General features: G+C 34.9%; 1 protein-coding gene across 3 annotated transcripts in view; it reads left to right on the forward strand.

Annotated features, from left to right (window-relative positions):
• The first annotated feature begins 417 nt into the window (after positions 1-417).
• Positions 418-18606, forward strand: part of LOC129750650 (uncharacterized) — a 58038-nt gene continuing 39849 nt past the window's right edge. Inside the window, exons 1-2 of one of the 3 annotated variants that reach the window (XM_055745654.1) lie at positions 418-608; positions 1162-1220. The gene's annotated coding sequence lies outside the window, so the exon portion shown is untranslated. Of the gene's footprint in view, positions 609-639; positions 1221-17450; positions 18437-18606 lie in introns of those variants that run through there. The other 2 variants (XM_055745656.1, XM_055745655.1) reach the window with 2 other exon arrangements.

Below are 18606 nucleotides of genomic sequence, written 5' to 3' on the forward strand. Positions count from 1 at the left end.
CGCAGATTGTTTTATAAAAGGATATCAAAATAAGTATATGAGTAACTTATTTTAAAAGTTTCCACTATTTTTCTCTAATTTCAAAGTTTTCAAATTACAAACCTACACAACTATACAAACCTACAAAATACAAGTCTTATTTGCATTTTTTTTATATAATGAATTTTCAAGATTCAAGCCACCCGGTCTATGGACGACCACCTGTTTGTGTTTGTGTTAGTGAAACATTTCACCTCAATCGGTGGCTCTCTTTCACTCACACGACGGCCCGAGTTCTTCACCAAACCACCACGCGGTCATCAGACAAGGCGGGCGAACCTACCTGGGTGGTACAGATGGGCGGTTGCCAAAGAGAGAAAGAGCATCTGAATCCAAAAGGAAAAGGTAAAACAACTCAACGAGCGAGAGTCATCGGCAAGAAAGCGTGCGGTTCGGTTGTCTCGTGGCTTGTAAAAATTCGAAAATCGCGTTTCGTGTTCCCCGGAGGTGCATCCAATTTGCTTTTTCCTGAGCCTAGTGAATCCTAGTTTGTGTCTACCTTCCTAGAGTGCGATTCAATTAGTTACCGGAGAAGCGAGGTTCCCAGTGCTACTCGCCTCATTTTGGAGGTAATAGTTGCTACCATTTTTACGAAGCGATAACGTGTTCTGCCTTTTGCCGCAACCAAGTGGTTTTGCATATTTTCTCCTATGGGCGGAAGAGTTTCTGCTGTAGCGCATTTTTTTTTTCGTTTCTCCCTGCTAAAGTGTACGCGTAAGAAGAAAAATTGCTAGCCTTGTGCTGGCCGCTTATGGATGAGGATAATTTTTTTTCGATTTTCCTCAAAATCGCGATTCTAGCGCAGTTAGCTCGTGTTTACAATACACATTCATGCAAGCGAAGGGTTTCCCACAGGAGGGCAGTGTGAGTGTGCTTACTGCGATCAACCAACGGCGTCTGCCTGCTTCGGGGTTGCGATTGTGTGGGTTATGTTTTGGAAGTTAAACATGAATGGGCTAGAGTGAGATAGCTTGCGACGGTGTACGGGAGAACGAAAAGGAGCTGTGTTTGAATAATTTGTGCAGTGCCGGTCAAATGATTTGGGATATGATGAAATCAATTTCGATTTCACAAGAATAACCAGTGTTTTATCAAAATACTTTCTTCTTCTGGATTTTTCAGTGCTTTACTATGCGCTAGGAAATGCTGAAATGACACTCGCTTAAATGTGTGAATCATAGGTAAGTTAAGAAAAATCATTTTTTTATATTAACATTCAATACTTGCATTAAAACCATCTTAAATAACATCGACAAACAAATAACACTAGTTCACAAAATTTAAAAAAAAATCGTTAACTTTATTGGCTGACCAGAATTTTTAATGTGAAATCGGGCGCTGAGTCCGAAAATGAAATTTAAAAAAATCTCATAAGGACAGTTTTTGAGTTATGCTCCAAATATGAAATTTTGAAAAAATAATAAAAGTACTTGTAATCAGATTCAAATATCTCGGAATGCGTATCATTAGTTCAACTTTCTTTTTTGCACAATAAAAATGAATAATTTTGATAAATAACCACTTGAAATATTTGTTTTAAATTAATATACAGGTAAAAAAGAAAATCAAATTTTTGGAATTTTACCTTCGAGTCTGAAACAAAATTTTCTCTAAAAAAATGCATTCTTTTAATAATTTAGCTTAGCTTAGCTTAGCTTGATTGACTATTCACATCCACCTGAATCATTGAAGCCGAAATGCTACATTATCAATTATTTCAAAATGATTTTCAATGAAAAAATTTTGTGTTTCTTTTAATATTCAATTAATGATATTACTGTTTGTCTCTCATTTTTTAAGAAATGCATTTCGAAAACCATGATCGCAGGCGTGAAATGCATTTTTTTTAATAATTTATGTGATAAAGTCACTAATATCAACAATACTGTTGATCATACGCAAAAACGAAGTTCATGATCGATAGCAAATGTATTCTCCGTTAATATGCAAAAAATAAATTTCTAATCAATGTTACGCAATCTTTGAATCTGAGTACAAGTACTTTTTTTATTTTTCCAAAATTTCGCCCGATTTAACATTAACAATTCGGTATCAAATTTTGAATACGGCGAATGCGCCAACTGTAAACAAATCCAGATAATCACATAAATGCGTTAAACTATTTATTTTACATCCGAAAATTTGATCTTCTTTTAATTTTTCTTATTTTAGTGAAGTTAAATTTAATTTTTAAATAAGGCGAATAACTTTTTTTATGAGTGTGTAATCCCACAGTTCATTCGCCCATTTCTCCTCAAAATTTCGTCGCGAACAAAAGGGCCAATAGTTATTTCGAGATGGAAAAAGGGCATTGAAGTTTTTGAAATTTGTTTTCCCAGGACGAGGAGAAGCACAAATCAGCATTTATAAGATCGTTGAATGTGCTAATGTGTGAATGTAATCATTTGGACCCGCTTTCAAGCCGAAATTTGCTTGAATATTGCTTCTTTAATGAGTGATCCAAAAGGCGAATAGTCATTCTGCAATTCAAAAGGGCGCTCCAATTTGGCGAATGAACAAAATGAGAACACCAGTCTTTGTTAAAGGGCCCACAATTATATTTATTAATTTTTTGTAGTAATTAGTACGGAAAAGCTATATTTATCGATCGGGTGATGAAATTAAATCAATTTGAAAGCATTTTAGCGACTTATTTAGGAAAATGATTGTACTCAGCTAAATAGGAAATTGATTTTATTTTCTGAAACTTGGAATGCGTTTTTCTCAAAACAAAGGTCTTGGCGCATTCGTCGTATTCAAAATTCGATACCGAATTATCTTCAGTTTACTTTGTTCAAAAATGCTGAAAACATACAACCATTTCGAATATTGTTATTGTTATTGAGGCGCTATAGGTCTTTCTAGACACCTTCAGATGGTCATTGTGTTTCATGTTTTATAAAGTTTAAAAGTGCCAAAACGTCGAAAATTACGCCAACTTTCCAATTAATTTTTCATAAATTTTTTATTGTGACTGGAAAAGCTTAGGCGGTTGATTTATCAAAAAGTACGGTTTTTACACCACTTTTTTACACTTTCTGTGGCCATGATCTTAAGAAATTTGAAAAAAAAAATTCATATGTGCAATATACAGCTTCTGACTTAAGCTTTCTCAAACATTAAGTTAATTATTTTGTGCACTTAATAACTGGCACAGCCTTTTTTACCCGAAGCATGTTTAAAAAAAAATAAATCCTTCAACTTTGAATAACTTTGAAATAAGTTATTGTAGCTGGATGTTGGCAAAAAATCATGTTTGAATCACATTACAAGCTTTCCAAAACTATGAATTTTGTAAAAATCGGTTAGGAAACAGGAGAGTTTTTACGGAAAAATCGAAATCTACAAACTTTAAAAAAGTATATAATAAACAATATGTGCATTTTCAAAAACATAGTCATTAAGAAAAATTTGCGAAAAACCAATAAGAAAAGGGTTATAAAAAATGGCATTTGACCCCCTCCGGTACGTTTAGTGTTAAACTGACGGAATACTAAAAGACAAAAGGGCAAAAGAAGCAAAGACGGAAGGGGCGAAAAGACTAAAAAGATTTTAGTCCTTCTATTCTTTTCACATTTTCCCCTATTTCCCTATAAAAAGACTAACGGGACTAAAATAACTAAAAAGGTCTAAATGACTAAAAAGAATTACACGACTAGAATGACTTAATGAACTCAAAAGACTAAAAATAGTTTAAAAAAAAGCTAAATAATAATCAAAAAGACTTAAACAGGCTGAAAAGACTAAATCTAGAGTTAGTTTTGATTACGTCGCAAAGCCATGTTTTGAGAAAATCGATGTTGAAGTTCCGAATAACTTTTTCAATTCTCATTTAATGAATGCTGGTTTCTCCCTCCAATCCTCCACTACTTGAAGGAGATAAAAGGCGTATCTCATAATCATACCCATTTTTTCGAACCCAAAAACCGTCCGTTTTTTAAGTAAGTTCTCGAGTTGTGCAAAAAGTAACCGCAGAAATATCTCTCGTACCAAAATACTCTCCTACGCCGCTCCTTGTTCGATCGGTTCTTGAGTTATGCTTACATTTGTCTTTTGTTTGGAAGACCTCCTCCCCCCTTCCTGTGAGTGGGAGGGATCTCGAACTATAGAATTTCATTATTGTTTCGTGTTCATACACTAAGATAGACCATTTCCTAATTGGCTGAAACTTGAAAAAGTAGATTAAAACGGTTAAAAATGCATTTTAAATTTTTTTTCCGAAAGCTGAAAACCAGTCACTGCAGGGGCATAATGAGACCCCCCCTTCTGGGGCAGAATAAGCACCAATAATTAAGGCACGATGAGCGTTTTCTGCCGGCCAATCTACACAGTAAACGAAAATTACCGAGGTAAATTTTTTATGACGAAACCAATTTTGAATAAAAGAACTGAAGTGTTTCAAAACATATATCTGCGAAAAAAATATTGTTTCAAAGCTGTAGAACAGCTTAAACTAAACCGTCATAATGTTATCACATGAACTTATAATTATTTTTTTATTAGCAATAAATTCTTCGACTTCGAAAGATAGTGTTCAATATATAGTGCTTTTACCCTTATATGCATGTCAATAAATTTATTTCAATGACAATCAATCAAACAATCAATCTTTGATCTATCTCAGCAATTGCCATCTGAGAATACTTGCATTGTTGAATTGACCTCACATGATGTCTGATTTATTATTAATATTGTTGCTTATTGTATAGAATGTAAGGATTTTGCATCCTTGTAACTTGTAACTTGAAACTAAGATAATTGATACTAAGATTACTCAACATAAAATAGGAAATTCTAAGAAAACCTATCCGATTAATATTTATGTATTTGTACAGAAAATAATCGTCTGTACTTTGTTATAGAAAAGCCGTTCAAGGCTGATTGTTATTTAACCGTGACGTCCATCTGAAACACTCTTTCTTTCCTGTTCTTCTTAGAGCACTGTTCCCCAATGCTAAACTTACACTTGTTCTTAAGGCTAAACAGTTCATGATATTGGCCTTTCCGTTTTTTTCCTTATTCCGATACTGTGCTAGTAGGTATCTAGCTACACATTTTCGTATCGTTGGTGAGTAAAAATATAAACGATATACCTACCTTTTACTCTTCTTTCCATCGCAAATGTTCGGCCCAACATTGAAACCTAGGAAAAGTTGCTACCGGTCTCGGGAATTTTTCCCCAAATATGGTACCACAAGAGAGGAAATGCCATGAATTTCAAATCCGGAGCTTGCTGGCTGGCTGAAGTTGGTCCGTCTGTTTTGGATTCCCTGGTGCCGACTGAAGTTGGTATTCGGTAGGTGGTGGGTGGGTGGACGAAAGGTGGGCAAGATGTGTTGATTCGGTAAAGCGTATCATTTGATCGGTTGCTTTGGTACAACAAGCAGGGAAATCCGCCGATGACCGCGACCGCGATGGAAGAACAAGGATAGCTAGGGATGTCCCGATATAGCAATCGCACCAACACAATCTAAGAACCGCTTCATACGTAATCGGCAAGCAAAAATGCTACGCGTTAAAGTTGTGAGCGGCAGGGTTGCCAAGTTTTGAGCTCGCTAAATTACAAATTAACTATTTCTGCGACGAGATGTATCTCAGTAACAAATATGATATTGGTATCTGTGTCTTTCAATGTCCTTAATTTTTTAACAGCAATAATTTCAACTGAATAGGTCTAATGATTAGGGTTTAATTTGGTAAAAAAATAACTCACTGATGCTACTGAATAAACGAACAACAAATTTACCCACATGACTTCATGCTAGTGAACATAGCAGCAGTAAAAGCACACCCTCTCTTTTGATAACCAAGGAGAAAATAACACCTCTTATGCTCGACGAATCAAACACATGTTAAATCAGACAGGCCACGCCGCTTATATTGAATGTTAATGATCTTATGTACGCCGACGTTAGGGTGGTTCAAGATTTTATAAAGTGCTCAACATCGGAGTGCTTTAACACGTTCGTCGCCAAGCGTCAACCACTCCAAACATCAACACGGAAATATTGGTTTGATTGAAAATTAGAACAAATGATTAAGGAGCTCTTGACTGTTCTCTAGCCGAAATTTGAAACTGAAATGTTATAGTTTTCTAGAATCGGGAGATGAAATTACAGTAGCTAATTTTGTAACTATATCCTATTTTTGTTCTGACTTTCAAGTTGCTATTGAAGGTATTGCATATGCGAATTTGAAATCCTTCGTTTCTGCCGTGATATTCCTAAGTAACGTATACATCAATTTTTCGTTTTCGCCAATAAAATCGTTTCTTCTCTTTTTCTGCAATAATTCATCATTCTGGGACTTTCAATGAAATATGATCTGTAAAATATATGTAAAAATGTTAAATTTGTTACTTTGCGTACAATTGCTTCAAATTCACTTTAACGTATAGGTAAACGTTGAGTTTCTTTGAACGATTATCCGACGAAGTGACGTTTATCCATAGTTTCTGAATTAGTAGCGCAGCTTTCTTATGACCTACAGAAGTGTGATTTGGCATATATGCTCATTTTTACCATAAATGATAAAATACGTTTCCATTTTGAAAATATTATTTTTTTAAAAAAGGTCATCTTCAAAGCAAATACTGCTTCAGCAATATTGATGGTATTATACATTGGATTTCATCGAAATCTGCACACGAAAATTTTCCAGAACTTCCAATTGAATTTTATATTTGTGGTCGGTGCAAAAGGAATCAATTACTATTTTTTGCGTTATTGTTTATTATGCATCGGATTGAGATGAAAATCATGAGGTCATTGGGGTTTCGTGGAACAGTCAATTGAATTTATTTATTGAAATATTTGTCAAAGGCTTACTTATATTGTGGTCTACATAAACTATTCAATTTTTTGCGATAATTTGACTTTAAAAGTGTTTGATGAAAGTCTACCTACTGGTTTTGCTCGGCAGATAAACAAAATTTCGTCTGAGACCCATTTTTTCTGGTTTATCGAGTGAGTTTTTCATGTAAAAGTGACAAGTTTTCATTATAATTCATTGTTAAATAATGTTGCTTTGAAAAACAAAATCAAATGCATTGTTCCAAAAACACATCATATTGATACATAAATTTGTGCTAAACAAAATTTTGGTTGAAGGCCATCACAACAGTCGTCAATATAAAGTATTGATTTATTTAGATATTTTGAAGATTTCCTGAGGATAAGCCACCCTATTCATGTAGAAGATTTTTAACACAGCATTTTGAAAGTTCTGTGTAAGAGTAAAGAGTAAGGTTTATTCTTTTTAGCAGGCCCAAGCCCAATTGGAAGGTCCGGAGCGGAGATTGCAGGTTCAAGTCCTGCCGGTGAGCCGTTGTATCTTTTTCGAAAAATTCATGATATTTACGACTTATGTTCTTTCGTTCTTTGATAGCTTATGTTTCTTCAATTCTTTCCATCACCTACGAAAAAAAACCCCTATGTCTCTTATTTGCTCCAAAATATGTTAGATTTTACATGTGTGCACGGAGAAAAAAATGAAGAGTTATTATCACTTGTATGTTTGTATGTATGAACTGAGAGTTTGTGTTCAATAATTGTAAAAATTTGCATTTGTATCAAATTTTATACAAAAATATCAAAATTGTAGCCATGGTAAAAGAATCTAATTTATGTTTTAAATCTCTATCGAGGTCAGAATGTAGTTTTGGGTTGGGTGAGTTGGGTTGATTCTAGATAATTTTTATTGTTTCTTTTGAAAATTTTGCTCGTATTTTTTATTCTTAAATTCATATTTTACTACTGTTAATATACTGCATAATAACCTGGATTTTTCAATTGTTTAAATAGTGATAATAACAATTTGGAAATAATTTTTAGATTTTATATGTGTCAAATTTTGAGGCATTAAAATAGTTTGAAAAGCGCACTGAATGCAGTAGAGTGTTAAAAATTCCCAAATGGTCGAGAAATGAACTCAATGACTTTCTGGACCAACCTTTTAAGGCAAAAGTATACCTTATTTTGTTATCATGTCTTGAAAATAAAATTTGGTATCATTTTGTCCGAATTAAGGTGGTATAATGCCAAAACTTGGGTTTCAATATTCATATGTGGATACCATAATCAAGTGTAGGTTTTCACTTAATTCTAAATGAAAGCTCGTTTTACCACCAGTTTAACATGAACACTTGAGAGCAAATTTTTGGTGTAGAATTAGATCAAAACTTGACATCGTTGTGCTTTCAAAATTCTTTGAAAAAGGCTGGCTAAACGAAGTATCAAAATAATTTCAGTGAAGCCAAAGTTTGGCAGATCTTTGCTATCCACATAAAGAAAATGGACGCCGAATATTGACATTGAATAACCTTGAACCTGAAAAAACGATAGTTTTTTCAAGACATGCAAAAAAAAAAAATGGAATGTTAATAGAACATAAAAAGAGAGATATGAACTCTGTTATTCATCCTAACTAGATCAATTAATATTCTGAAAAGCTATTTTTACAAAGATCTTAAGATCAAATGCTGTTTTTTAATAAATTGACCTATGAAATTTTTTTGACGTGACTTTACTTATATTCAGTTGTTTCGAATTGAGCTTACAGCACCTTTATCAAAATTCAAAAATAATCATAACCATACATCAAGTTTACAATTGATTGATAAAAAATTTAAAAAGAAACTCATTTCTTTGTTTGTGTTATATCTACTAACACACGACAAATTGTCAAAAACTATCAAAACATAAGTTCAAATATCAAACATCAAATTTCTGACCAACGACATAACTTCGAAGTACTTACCTTATTATTAATATCTTCTCCTAATTTAGTTCAATTTGAGGAAAATGCCGGAAACAAAAAATAAATAAGAATCCACCATTTTAAATGGTTTATTAGTAAACGCACAGAAGGCAGAAGGTAGAAGGTGTAACAAACTACCAAATTTTTGTGTGATTCCTGTATACATTTTTCAATTATACCACTAGGATTTCGAATTAAAAAATCGAATAAAAACATGCATTTTTGAGATAGGGCTGAAAATTCAGACTAAGAGTTTAGATAAATTTACCAGAGGTTAGGTGAATAGATTCAGATATTTAGAACTCAGCGCATTCGAAAATAAAATTTTGAGGTCTCCAATAAAAAACATCATTCAGTGTTCAATTTGAGAACCGAAATAAAATTTCATATTGCTTAGCATGATTAAGGTTAATCGGAATCTGTTTTAAGAACTTTAGAAGAATTATATTGGAATATCAATCTTATTCCGAAAATAAAATAAGCGCCAGAAGTTAAAATTTAAATTTGAATAATGAATTCAAACTTGAATTTAAGTTCATTTATGGATCGGTAATTCAATACGAAATTCATCGCGCATGATTATGTTTCAAGCTTCAGAATTAAGGAGCAAGATTTTTACAGTAAAATTGAATAATTCAACTTGAAATTTTAAAAGTATTATATACATCATATCAAAACTATAATTTGTCTCATGCAAATAATAAAAATAATGTGTTTCCCTTATAATAGGCGAAGATGGTGTGAAAGACTGAAAAGAAGGTAACAATTTTCGGTTAAGGTTAGGACAACTAGAGTTATTTTCTTACCGTATTACCATCACCAGAATCTGAAAAACTTTTGAGTTTAAAGATTAATCTGAACAAAATTAAGTCATCTCACACTTTTACGTTCAACTTGCGTTAAAATATCATCGTATTTGGTCAAAAAATTTGATAAACATATTTATTTACGCATTTTGAAACAGGGAAAACAATAAAATCTCAATCAGGAAAACCGGGAAGACCGGGAATTTGAAAATGGAAACTCGCTGGCACCCTGTATAAGACATGAGACATAAGACATGAGACATAAGACATAAGACATGAGACATAAGACATGAGACATAAGACATGAGACATAAGACATGAGACATAAGACATGAAACATAGGACATGACACATACAGGGTGGCCAGCGAACCGGGAAAACCGGGATAACCGGGAAAAAACCGGGAATTGAAAATAGCACCGGGAAAACCGAGAAATAACCGGGAATTTGAAATCAAAACCGGGAAAAACTATCACCAGAAGAAATCATTTTTCCTTTTAATACCCATATACTCAATAGGAAAGTTCATCAAAAGAATCTTTTTTCAGAAGCTTTAAATACAAATTTTTCAATTTTTTCTGTTATGATTCAACAAGAGATGGAGTTGCATGTTTTCGTGTCCCAATTGAGTTTTTTCTTTGAATATTAGAAATAATCAGCCATAAGATTCCGAATTTAGAAAATCTGTTTCAAATAATTAAATTAAAAATAGAATTTTGACCTTTTATTAAAAATTCAAATATGATATTCAGAAACAATATTCATATGTGATTTGTCGACTTTCAACGGATTATTGGTATGCTTTTTCGGTCAGCAGTTTAACAAAAACGACTATTGCTTATGATTCCAAGGATGGATCAAGAATTAAAACGTTTTGGAATGCTAAATAAGAAGCCGTTGTTGCTATTTATTTCACTGTCAGCCGAAAAAGTATCACGCAGAATTGATGTTCAAAATTCTGGTAAAAGTTTAAAAATCTGAATTTATTTTCGATCTGAATACAAAGTTCAGGTCGAAAATTCAAATTAAGAGATCGGATTGAAACTTCTATTATTTATACAGAAGTCTGACTCAAAATGCAGATGAAGAATTCATATTCAGAATTCAGGTTTTAGGTTAAGATTTCTGATTAAAAACTCAGACTAAAATTTTAAATTTACAATTTAAGAAAAAGATTGAAATACAATTTTCAAAAAAATATACAGCTTCATAATCAGAGTCTGTTTTTAGAATTTCTGTGGAAAAGATAAACTTTTGAAAAACAAATCAATTTATGCAACTAAAATTAACCTAGATTTTTAAGCTGGAAACTTAAAATAGAAATTAAAAATTAAAATTCTTTTTTCAAATTACATAGGATTTTTCAATCCTAAATTCGAAATTTTTCAATCACTTCTATTTTAAGTGAAATGTCGTTTGGAAGCTCTAAACCTCGTCAGTTCTGAGTAAAATCGATATTGATTAATTGATGAGCTAATAAATCTATATGAGGCCTTCAGAGTCAAAAGAGTATAAGTGCAAAAATGTTAGATTTCGAGTTAACACCGTCAATCTTTTATTCATCTTTCAAACTTTATTTTGTGTTTTTTTTTAGATTTCAAGAATTTTATTTTTATATGTTAACATTCGAAAAAAAGTATTTTTTTTTTAATATACGGAAAATAACCAAACACCACATCTTCAATGCGTGTTTTCTCGAAATTATACCCCTTTAGATCAAAAGGCCTTACAATTTCTATAAACTTATGTTGCCCTCGAGTCTAGGAAATTTTCGTGTTTTACAGAATCAATACAATTCACGATTTTCAATCAAATTGATATGGCAAAAAATCTAAATTTTTGAAATCCTTCGAATGTTGTTCAGTTTTTCTAAAAAAGAAAAAAATATAATATTGAAATTTAAATCCGATTCATTATCTTTTATCTTAAAAATTGTAGAATGTTTTTTCTACGGTATAGAAAGTATGTATCTGGGTATGTTGAAACCGGGAAAAAGATTGAAATATTGATCAGGAAAACCGGGAAAAACCGGGAATTCGATTATGGACATCCGCTGGCCACCCTGCACATAAGACATGAGACATAAGATTTGAATCCTGAGATTTGGGATCGTGAGCAGGGGTGCCAGGTGGTTTCGTCAAAAATCAGGACAACGCGAAGTAAAAAATCAGGATTTTTCAGGACACCTCTTGATTCATGAAAATAATAAAGATTTCTGCTTAGATTGCATAAATAAAGGCGCAATACAGGCGCTGTAAACGCCTTGATTTATGCAACAACAGTACGCAGCTTGTTTGCTGGCATATAGTTCATATCGAAAAACATTATTTAAATATCATCTGAACCGAAGATTACCATCTGTTAAATGGGTTTAGCTATTTTATAACCTATTTTTTCGATTTTCTCATAGTACAATTACAAATTCGACCATATTTAGGAAGTTTTTATGAAAATCAGGACATTTCAGGGACAAATTTTCAAAAATCAGGACAACTCGACAGTTTTTGAAAAATCAGGACGGTCTCTCGAAAATCAGGACAAATCCTGATAAATCAGGACACCTGGCACCTCTGATCGTGAGACCTGATACCAAGGTTGCCGAAATCACAGAAAAATCTTTAATTTCACAGAATTATTAACAATTTTTTATCACAGAGTCTCTTTATAAATTTGGGATTTCAACTTCGAATTGGAAAAATACGGTAAGATTGGTAATATGAACAGTTTTCTCTCAAATAATATGTCAAAAGACCCAATTTTTCATCACTTTTGAATGAAATTGATAGAAATAACATCACAGAAAATCATAATATTTTTGCAACAGCACTGATTTATTTTCGGCAAGCTTGTAAGTGAGATGAGAAACCTGAATTATGAAACGTGAGATAAGGGTTGCTAGCGAACCGGGAAAAACCGGGAATTTCATCGCGTTACCGGGAACCCGGGAAAAAATCGGGAATTTTGGCACTCTGTTGTGGTATGAGCCTACTTGGTTGAATGATTCAACTGAATCAAAGCAATCGAAAGATTCCTTTTAATTCAACCACGGTAAATGAAAAGTTCATATACCAGTATTTCGATAGCAACTTACTACCTTCTTCAGTGAACGTTTTCGATCGATGGATGTGTATCGTGTCCCTCCCTAATTACTCCTGTTAGTCATAAAGTGGTGGTAAATGACAAAGTGCCATCGAAATTGGTGAAGAAACTCGAAAGTGGTTTCATAAAAGACAGTGTTGAGAAGTTGTATGCACAACTTAACATCAAAACGTTGAAGTGCTACGCATTGCATTTGAAGCTGGCCAGGGACTACCCGATCGAGTTCCCTGCGTTTCTGACGAAGGTCAAGGTGGCGGAAAAGTGCGAGGAAAGGCGTAAGGAAAGGGTGCTACGGAATAAGTTGGAGCTACTGAAGGCGAGGCAGCCGCCCCGGAACTACGAGAAACCCAGCGTGGCGGTACTGGATGGTTTTGTGGTGAATCGATCGAAGGAAGAGTTCACCGACAAACAGATCGATCTACTCAACAAAGGTCTAAACTACGCGGTGTCGAGGAAACCAAGGATGGACCAGATAATCATCGATGTAGAGACGGCTATTAGGTCCAGTAAGCTGTCCACGGCCCAGAAGGATTGCGCCAGAGCCGAAGTGGCAGATGTCTTGAGAAAGGGCATCAATGGGAAATCCAACGTCGAGGAAATCCAGATAGCGAAAGAACTTAGGAGAAAGGAGGTGTTCTACGTCAAGGCGGACAAAGGGAATTCGGTGGTCATCATGGACAAAACGGATTACAACGGATTGATGCAGGCCAATATCGATGAAGGACCGTATCGAGTACGAAGAGAGGACCCACTACCGGAGATGGTTAAGGAGGTGGAAAAAACGCTGAAAGACTGTGGACCGATCTTAGGGTTTGCGCCGGGCGCCCTGAAAGTGTCTGCCCCAATCGTCCCTAGAATCAAAGGTCTACCGAAGATTCACAAACCAGGGAATGAGATGAGGGAGATAATTTCGGGAGTGAACGCGCCCACTGAAAAAGTGGCGAAGTGGTTACTGAACGAGTTTAAAAGGATGCCAAAACCTTTTAAAACGAGATCGGTAACCAACACCTTAGAGTTCGTGAACAGACTGCAGGCGTCGGGAGGCATAGAAGAGGACGAGGTCATGGTTTCCTTTGATGTTTCAGCTTTGTTTCCAAGTGTTCCCGTTAAAGAAGCTTCTAATCTGTTAGAAGATTGGTTGCTTCAACGACACAATGGGAGCACTTGGAAACTCAAAGTTAGAAACTACAAGAAATTGGTGGACTTGTGTATGGGACAAACCTTCTTTAAATTTAGAGATTTGTTCTATAGACAAACAAAGGGGGCACCAATGGGAAATCCTCTGTCTCCATTCTTGTGTGAACTGTTTATGGCTCATTTGGAGGAGACTCTTGAAAATCAAGATTTATTACCCGAAAAATGGTGGAGATACGTCGATGACATTTTTTGTGTAGTAAACAAAGATTTTCTAGAAGAACTTCTAACATCCATAAACGGTTTGCATAAGAATATTAAATTCACTTGCGAAATAGAAGAAGACAGGAAATTACCTTTTCTGGATGTTCTGGTAAGGAGAGATGATGGCCTATTCCAATTCGAAATCTACAGAAAGCCGACAAACACCATGAGAGTAATACCGAGCACCTCGAACCACTCGTTCCAGCATAAGATGGCGGCGTTCCACCACATGATCCATCGGATGAACTCCATTCCCCTATCAACTGAAGGAAGAGAAAAGGAACTTCAATATATTTTCCAAACGGCTAATAAAAATGGATACCAAAGTAGATCCATTCAAGCCATTATAAGGAAGAAAGAAAGATTGCTTCAACGGAAATCTTTCACTACTTTAACTCCTATTCAGAAGGAGTTTCAACGAAGGTCCATGGAGTTCAACAGTGTCAACGCAGTCGAATTGCGACACAAGTTGACAAAGTTCGATATTGAACTAGTGTTCACTAGCTCTAATAATCAACTGAAATCCATCTTAGGATCGACAAAAGATCCAGTGGAGCTCCTTCATAGATCTGGTGTGTACAAAATCAGTTGTTCCGACTGTGATAAGGTGTACATTGGACAAACTAAAAGGAAGTTGATTGGTAGATTCGAGGAACACATGGCTATAGCTAGATCTGACTCAAAGAAGAAAATTCTTCCTTTACAGAATCCTAGATCTGCAGTAGCTTTACACATGTGTGAATCTGGTCACTCTATTGATCGAGGAAATGTCTCGCTGATCCGGTCTTTGAATAGTAATTCGCTTAAATTGGATGTTGCTGAAAGCATTGAAATCTTCAATGAAAAATCAGTTCATCTCTTAAACGGAGACACCGGACCAGGGAACACTTGGTTGTTCAAATTCTTAGGTAAAAAGAAATACAATAATTTACCTGACAATGCCCAAAAACGGGTACAAAATAAGTTAGCACTACCAGAAAACACCCAGAATAGGGTAGGTAGACCCAAAAAACAGACAACGGCACAACTGCCGAGCATTCGGAGGTTTCTGCTACCTAGTAGTAGCTTACCTCACTGAAGAAGGTAGTAAGTTGCTATCGAAATACTGGTATATGAACTTTTCATTTACCGTGGTTGAATTAAAAGGAATCTTTCGATTGCTTTGATTCAATTTTGGCACCTGACCTGGAAAATTGACATTTTATTCACAGAATTTTTATAAATTTAAGAGTTGTTTATGACAGTTTCGATATAGATTTATATCATTAACGCTTATTTTCGTTCATTAGTAAACATATGATTTTTGAGTCGCTTTTTAGCTAATTGCGGAGCAAAATAAGATATCTCTTATTCTTTTATCTCCGCAAGCGTACTATACTTACAAGCATAACTCAAATGTTATAAATTTAATAATGAAACTGTTATCGACAAAACATACTACAGTCGAATCTGGATAAGTGAGAGTCCAAAAGACTGATTTTTTTTCGCTTAAAGAGATTTCTAACATAACCAGCGTTTATAGAGGATCAGCAACATACAATTGCATTAAAGTGATCGCTTGACGCTGGAATTTATGTCGAATGTAAAAATTTTATCGATAACAAGCTTCTGTCTTAATATAACTGCATTCAGATATTAACTAACTAAGTATTTTCCTGCATTCTGATGATTTGAAGTTTTGTAAGACAAATTCAAGTTGAAAAGTTGATTTCACATTATAGTTCGATGTATTTTTTTTTTACATATTTCTAAAACTACAATTTTTTTTTCTAAAACTTCATAATTTTTTTTTTGATATTTTCAAAGTGGCTCAAAGTACTACATTACAGTTTCAAGATCAATTTAAACGGATTTATTCTTGCCAAATTATTCAAATTGTGGAGAAAAAAAACGAATAGATGCCAATTTCGTTAGATTCGTTTAAAAAAAAATCATGAAAACCTGTCAAAAGACTACGTATTGTTAGAATTGTTAGAAATTTGAGACACTTTACATTGAATTTTTTTTATTCACTATGATTTTATATTAAAAATCGAGTAGAATCAAAGGGAAAATCATCATTTTTAACCGGAAAAAAACCGGGGGAAATCTGAGAAAAGCTTTGGAATCTCAAAACAAAAAAATTGCTAGCAACCCTGTGAGATGTAAGCAAGGTTGCCGAAATCACTGAAAAATCTTTAATTTGACAGCATTTTGAGCTAATTTTCATCACATAATCTGTGTCACAAACCACAGAATTTTCTGAAAAACACTGATTTCACAGATTTTTGAGAAACTTATTGAAATTTTCAGTGTCAGGTGTTTTATCAAATCAAACGTTACAGTTCAAACCTAACACCAATTCAGTGTTCAACCCAGATGAAGAATAACCAGCATCAGTTTTGAAAGGTTGATGAGTTACATGTTTATTCGGAATTTTGTCACAGAATTATGCCCAAATATCACAGAATTCGAGAATTAATATAATCGAAAACATGGATTTAGAAATAACACCAGTCTCATGATCGAACATCGCAATTCTCGCCTCTCATGTCCCATGTCTCACGTATAACTTCTCACTTCTCATGATTCACGACTCTCTTCTCATAACATAAGCTTCACTTCTCACGTCTCATTTCCCATGTCTCATTTTTCATGTCTCAATTCTCATTTTTCCCATCTCACTTCTCATGTCTCATTTCCATCTGCTTGCGTTTTATTTATTAATTCTCACGCCTCATTTCTCACGGCTAATGTCACAGTTCTCATTCCTTACGTATCACTTCTCTTGTCTCACGTATCCTGACTCCTGTGACATGTCTTAGCTCTCGCTCAGGTCTTAAGTCTCATGTCTTTGGCCGCATGTCTCAAGTTAAATGTTTTATTGTGTCAAGTTGCTAGGTTCGGATCAGCACTGTACGTATACCCGTGTAAAAACCTTGGTGTATATATCCGCTAGAAATAAAATTGATTGCTAATTAAATTAAAATATTTGCCTTATGGTTACAGTGCAGTGGTTAGAAATGAGTACGATAGATGATTAATAGCAATACTTCTATGATAAAGTATCAAGATTGCTAGATTCAGGACTCATTCTCATGCTCGTACCACCCTAAAATTGACTGCAAGTAAAAGCAGAACACAGAAAAAAAATCCGGGGTCCACCTCGTCGTAGCTTGTGCTGGTTTGGTTGAACATTCCTAAATGCGGGAGAGAGCATGCGAGTGTATTCAATATACCCCGATTATTGGAGGCAGAAACAGCAGCAAGCAAGCAAGCAGCAATGAAATCATTCTCGGTAGGTCGGTTGTTGAAGATCTGCCGTGTCCGCCGTCGTACGGGGTAACCCTCGTTCGTTTGCTTGTGTTTGTGTGTATGGGTGGCAAAGTTGCCCGTTCGTTGGTTCCTTCCTGTATTGGTGCTAGGCTAGGCCAGGCAGGGCCCAGTCGCCGTTCGTAACTGAACTCAACTGAACTGAATTGAACCAGCTACATAAAACATACACACAACATTCGTATCCCATCGACGGGAGTGAAGTGAAGTGAAGGTAGAACAGTGAGTAAAAAGTGGCCACACCAGCACGACCCAGCACATCAGCAGCCAAGTGAATCAAACAGCAAAAGCCAGGCTTTTGAGGAAGAGGCTAGCTCCCGAGAATCTATACGCGAAGTCTAGGGATTTGCTTTTTTTGCCGTGCTGCTACTTCTTTTGGTTTGAGTGGACCAACTGGGCTGATTCCACCGTCATACACGTTGCGGATTTTCCACACCCGGGCCAAGGAACTTTCCAAGGAAAATGTGTTTCCTAAACGGGCGGAGGGATTAAGATCATCAGCCACCCAGCATTTAGGAAAAAGTGCAGTTGAATTTGCAGTGCAGTGTTCGATTTCGTGAAGAAAGTCTGACGTAGCAAGTGTGTAGATGCTACGTAACGTGCCCTCGCGATAAGGAATACATTCAATGATATGCTTGTACTGCGGATTAACTATGCTGATAGCTTAAATCCCAAACCTTTTGCTCCCTTTCTGGAGGATTTAGATTACTAAACCGAAAATTTTGGGTGTTATCTTAACGCGGTTTGATGTGTTGTTTCATAAATGTTCCCGGCTCGGTGTAGATATTTTTGCCATCGCTGCTCCGTTGAAGGAGCATTCTATATAGTATAGTGAGTGAGTGGTTGCTCCCGCTGAGTATATTTTAAACCTGGCTGGCATATATCGGTCGATGTTCCAATGGGACATGAAAAAATCTGGATTGGAAACGTATTGAAGTGTCACAAAGTCACGTAACATAGCGAAAATTGAAAATTGTTTGTATTGGATACCTTGTTAAAATTTTCGGGATTGGTGTATAGCTAAGGTAGGTTAACATTTTTTTTTATTTGCAAGTAAATGAAATTTATTGGTTTTCCAATTTTTTTTCCTTGAAGTATACGTAATTTTTTAAAATTATCCTTAAAAATTGTCCACTTAGTAGAATACTAACTTGAGTATTCTAGAGCTAGATTGTCTGGTTTTTTTCGAGCTTGC

The sequence above is a fragment of the Uranotaenia lowii genome, chromosome 3 (genome assembly GCF_029784155.1).
Source record: "Uranotaenia lowii strain MFRU-FL chromosome 3, ASM2978415v1, whole genome shotgun sequence".
Lineage (NCBI taxonomy): Eukaryota > Metazoa > Arthropoda > Insecta > Diptera > Culicidae > Uranotaenia > Uranotaenia lowii.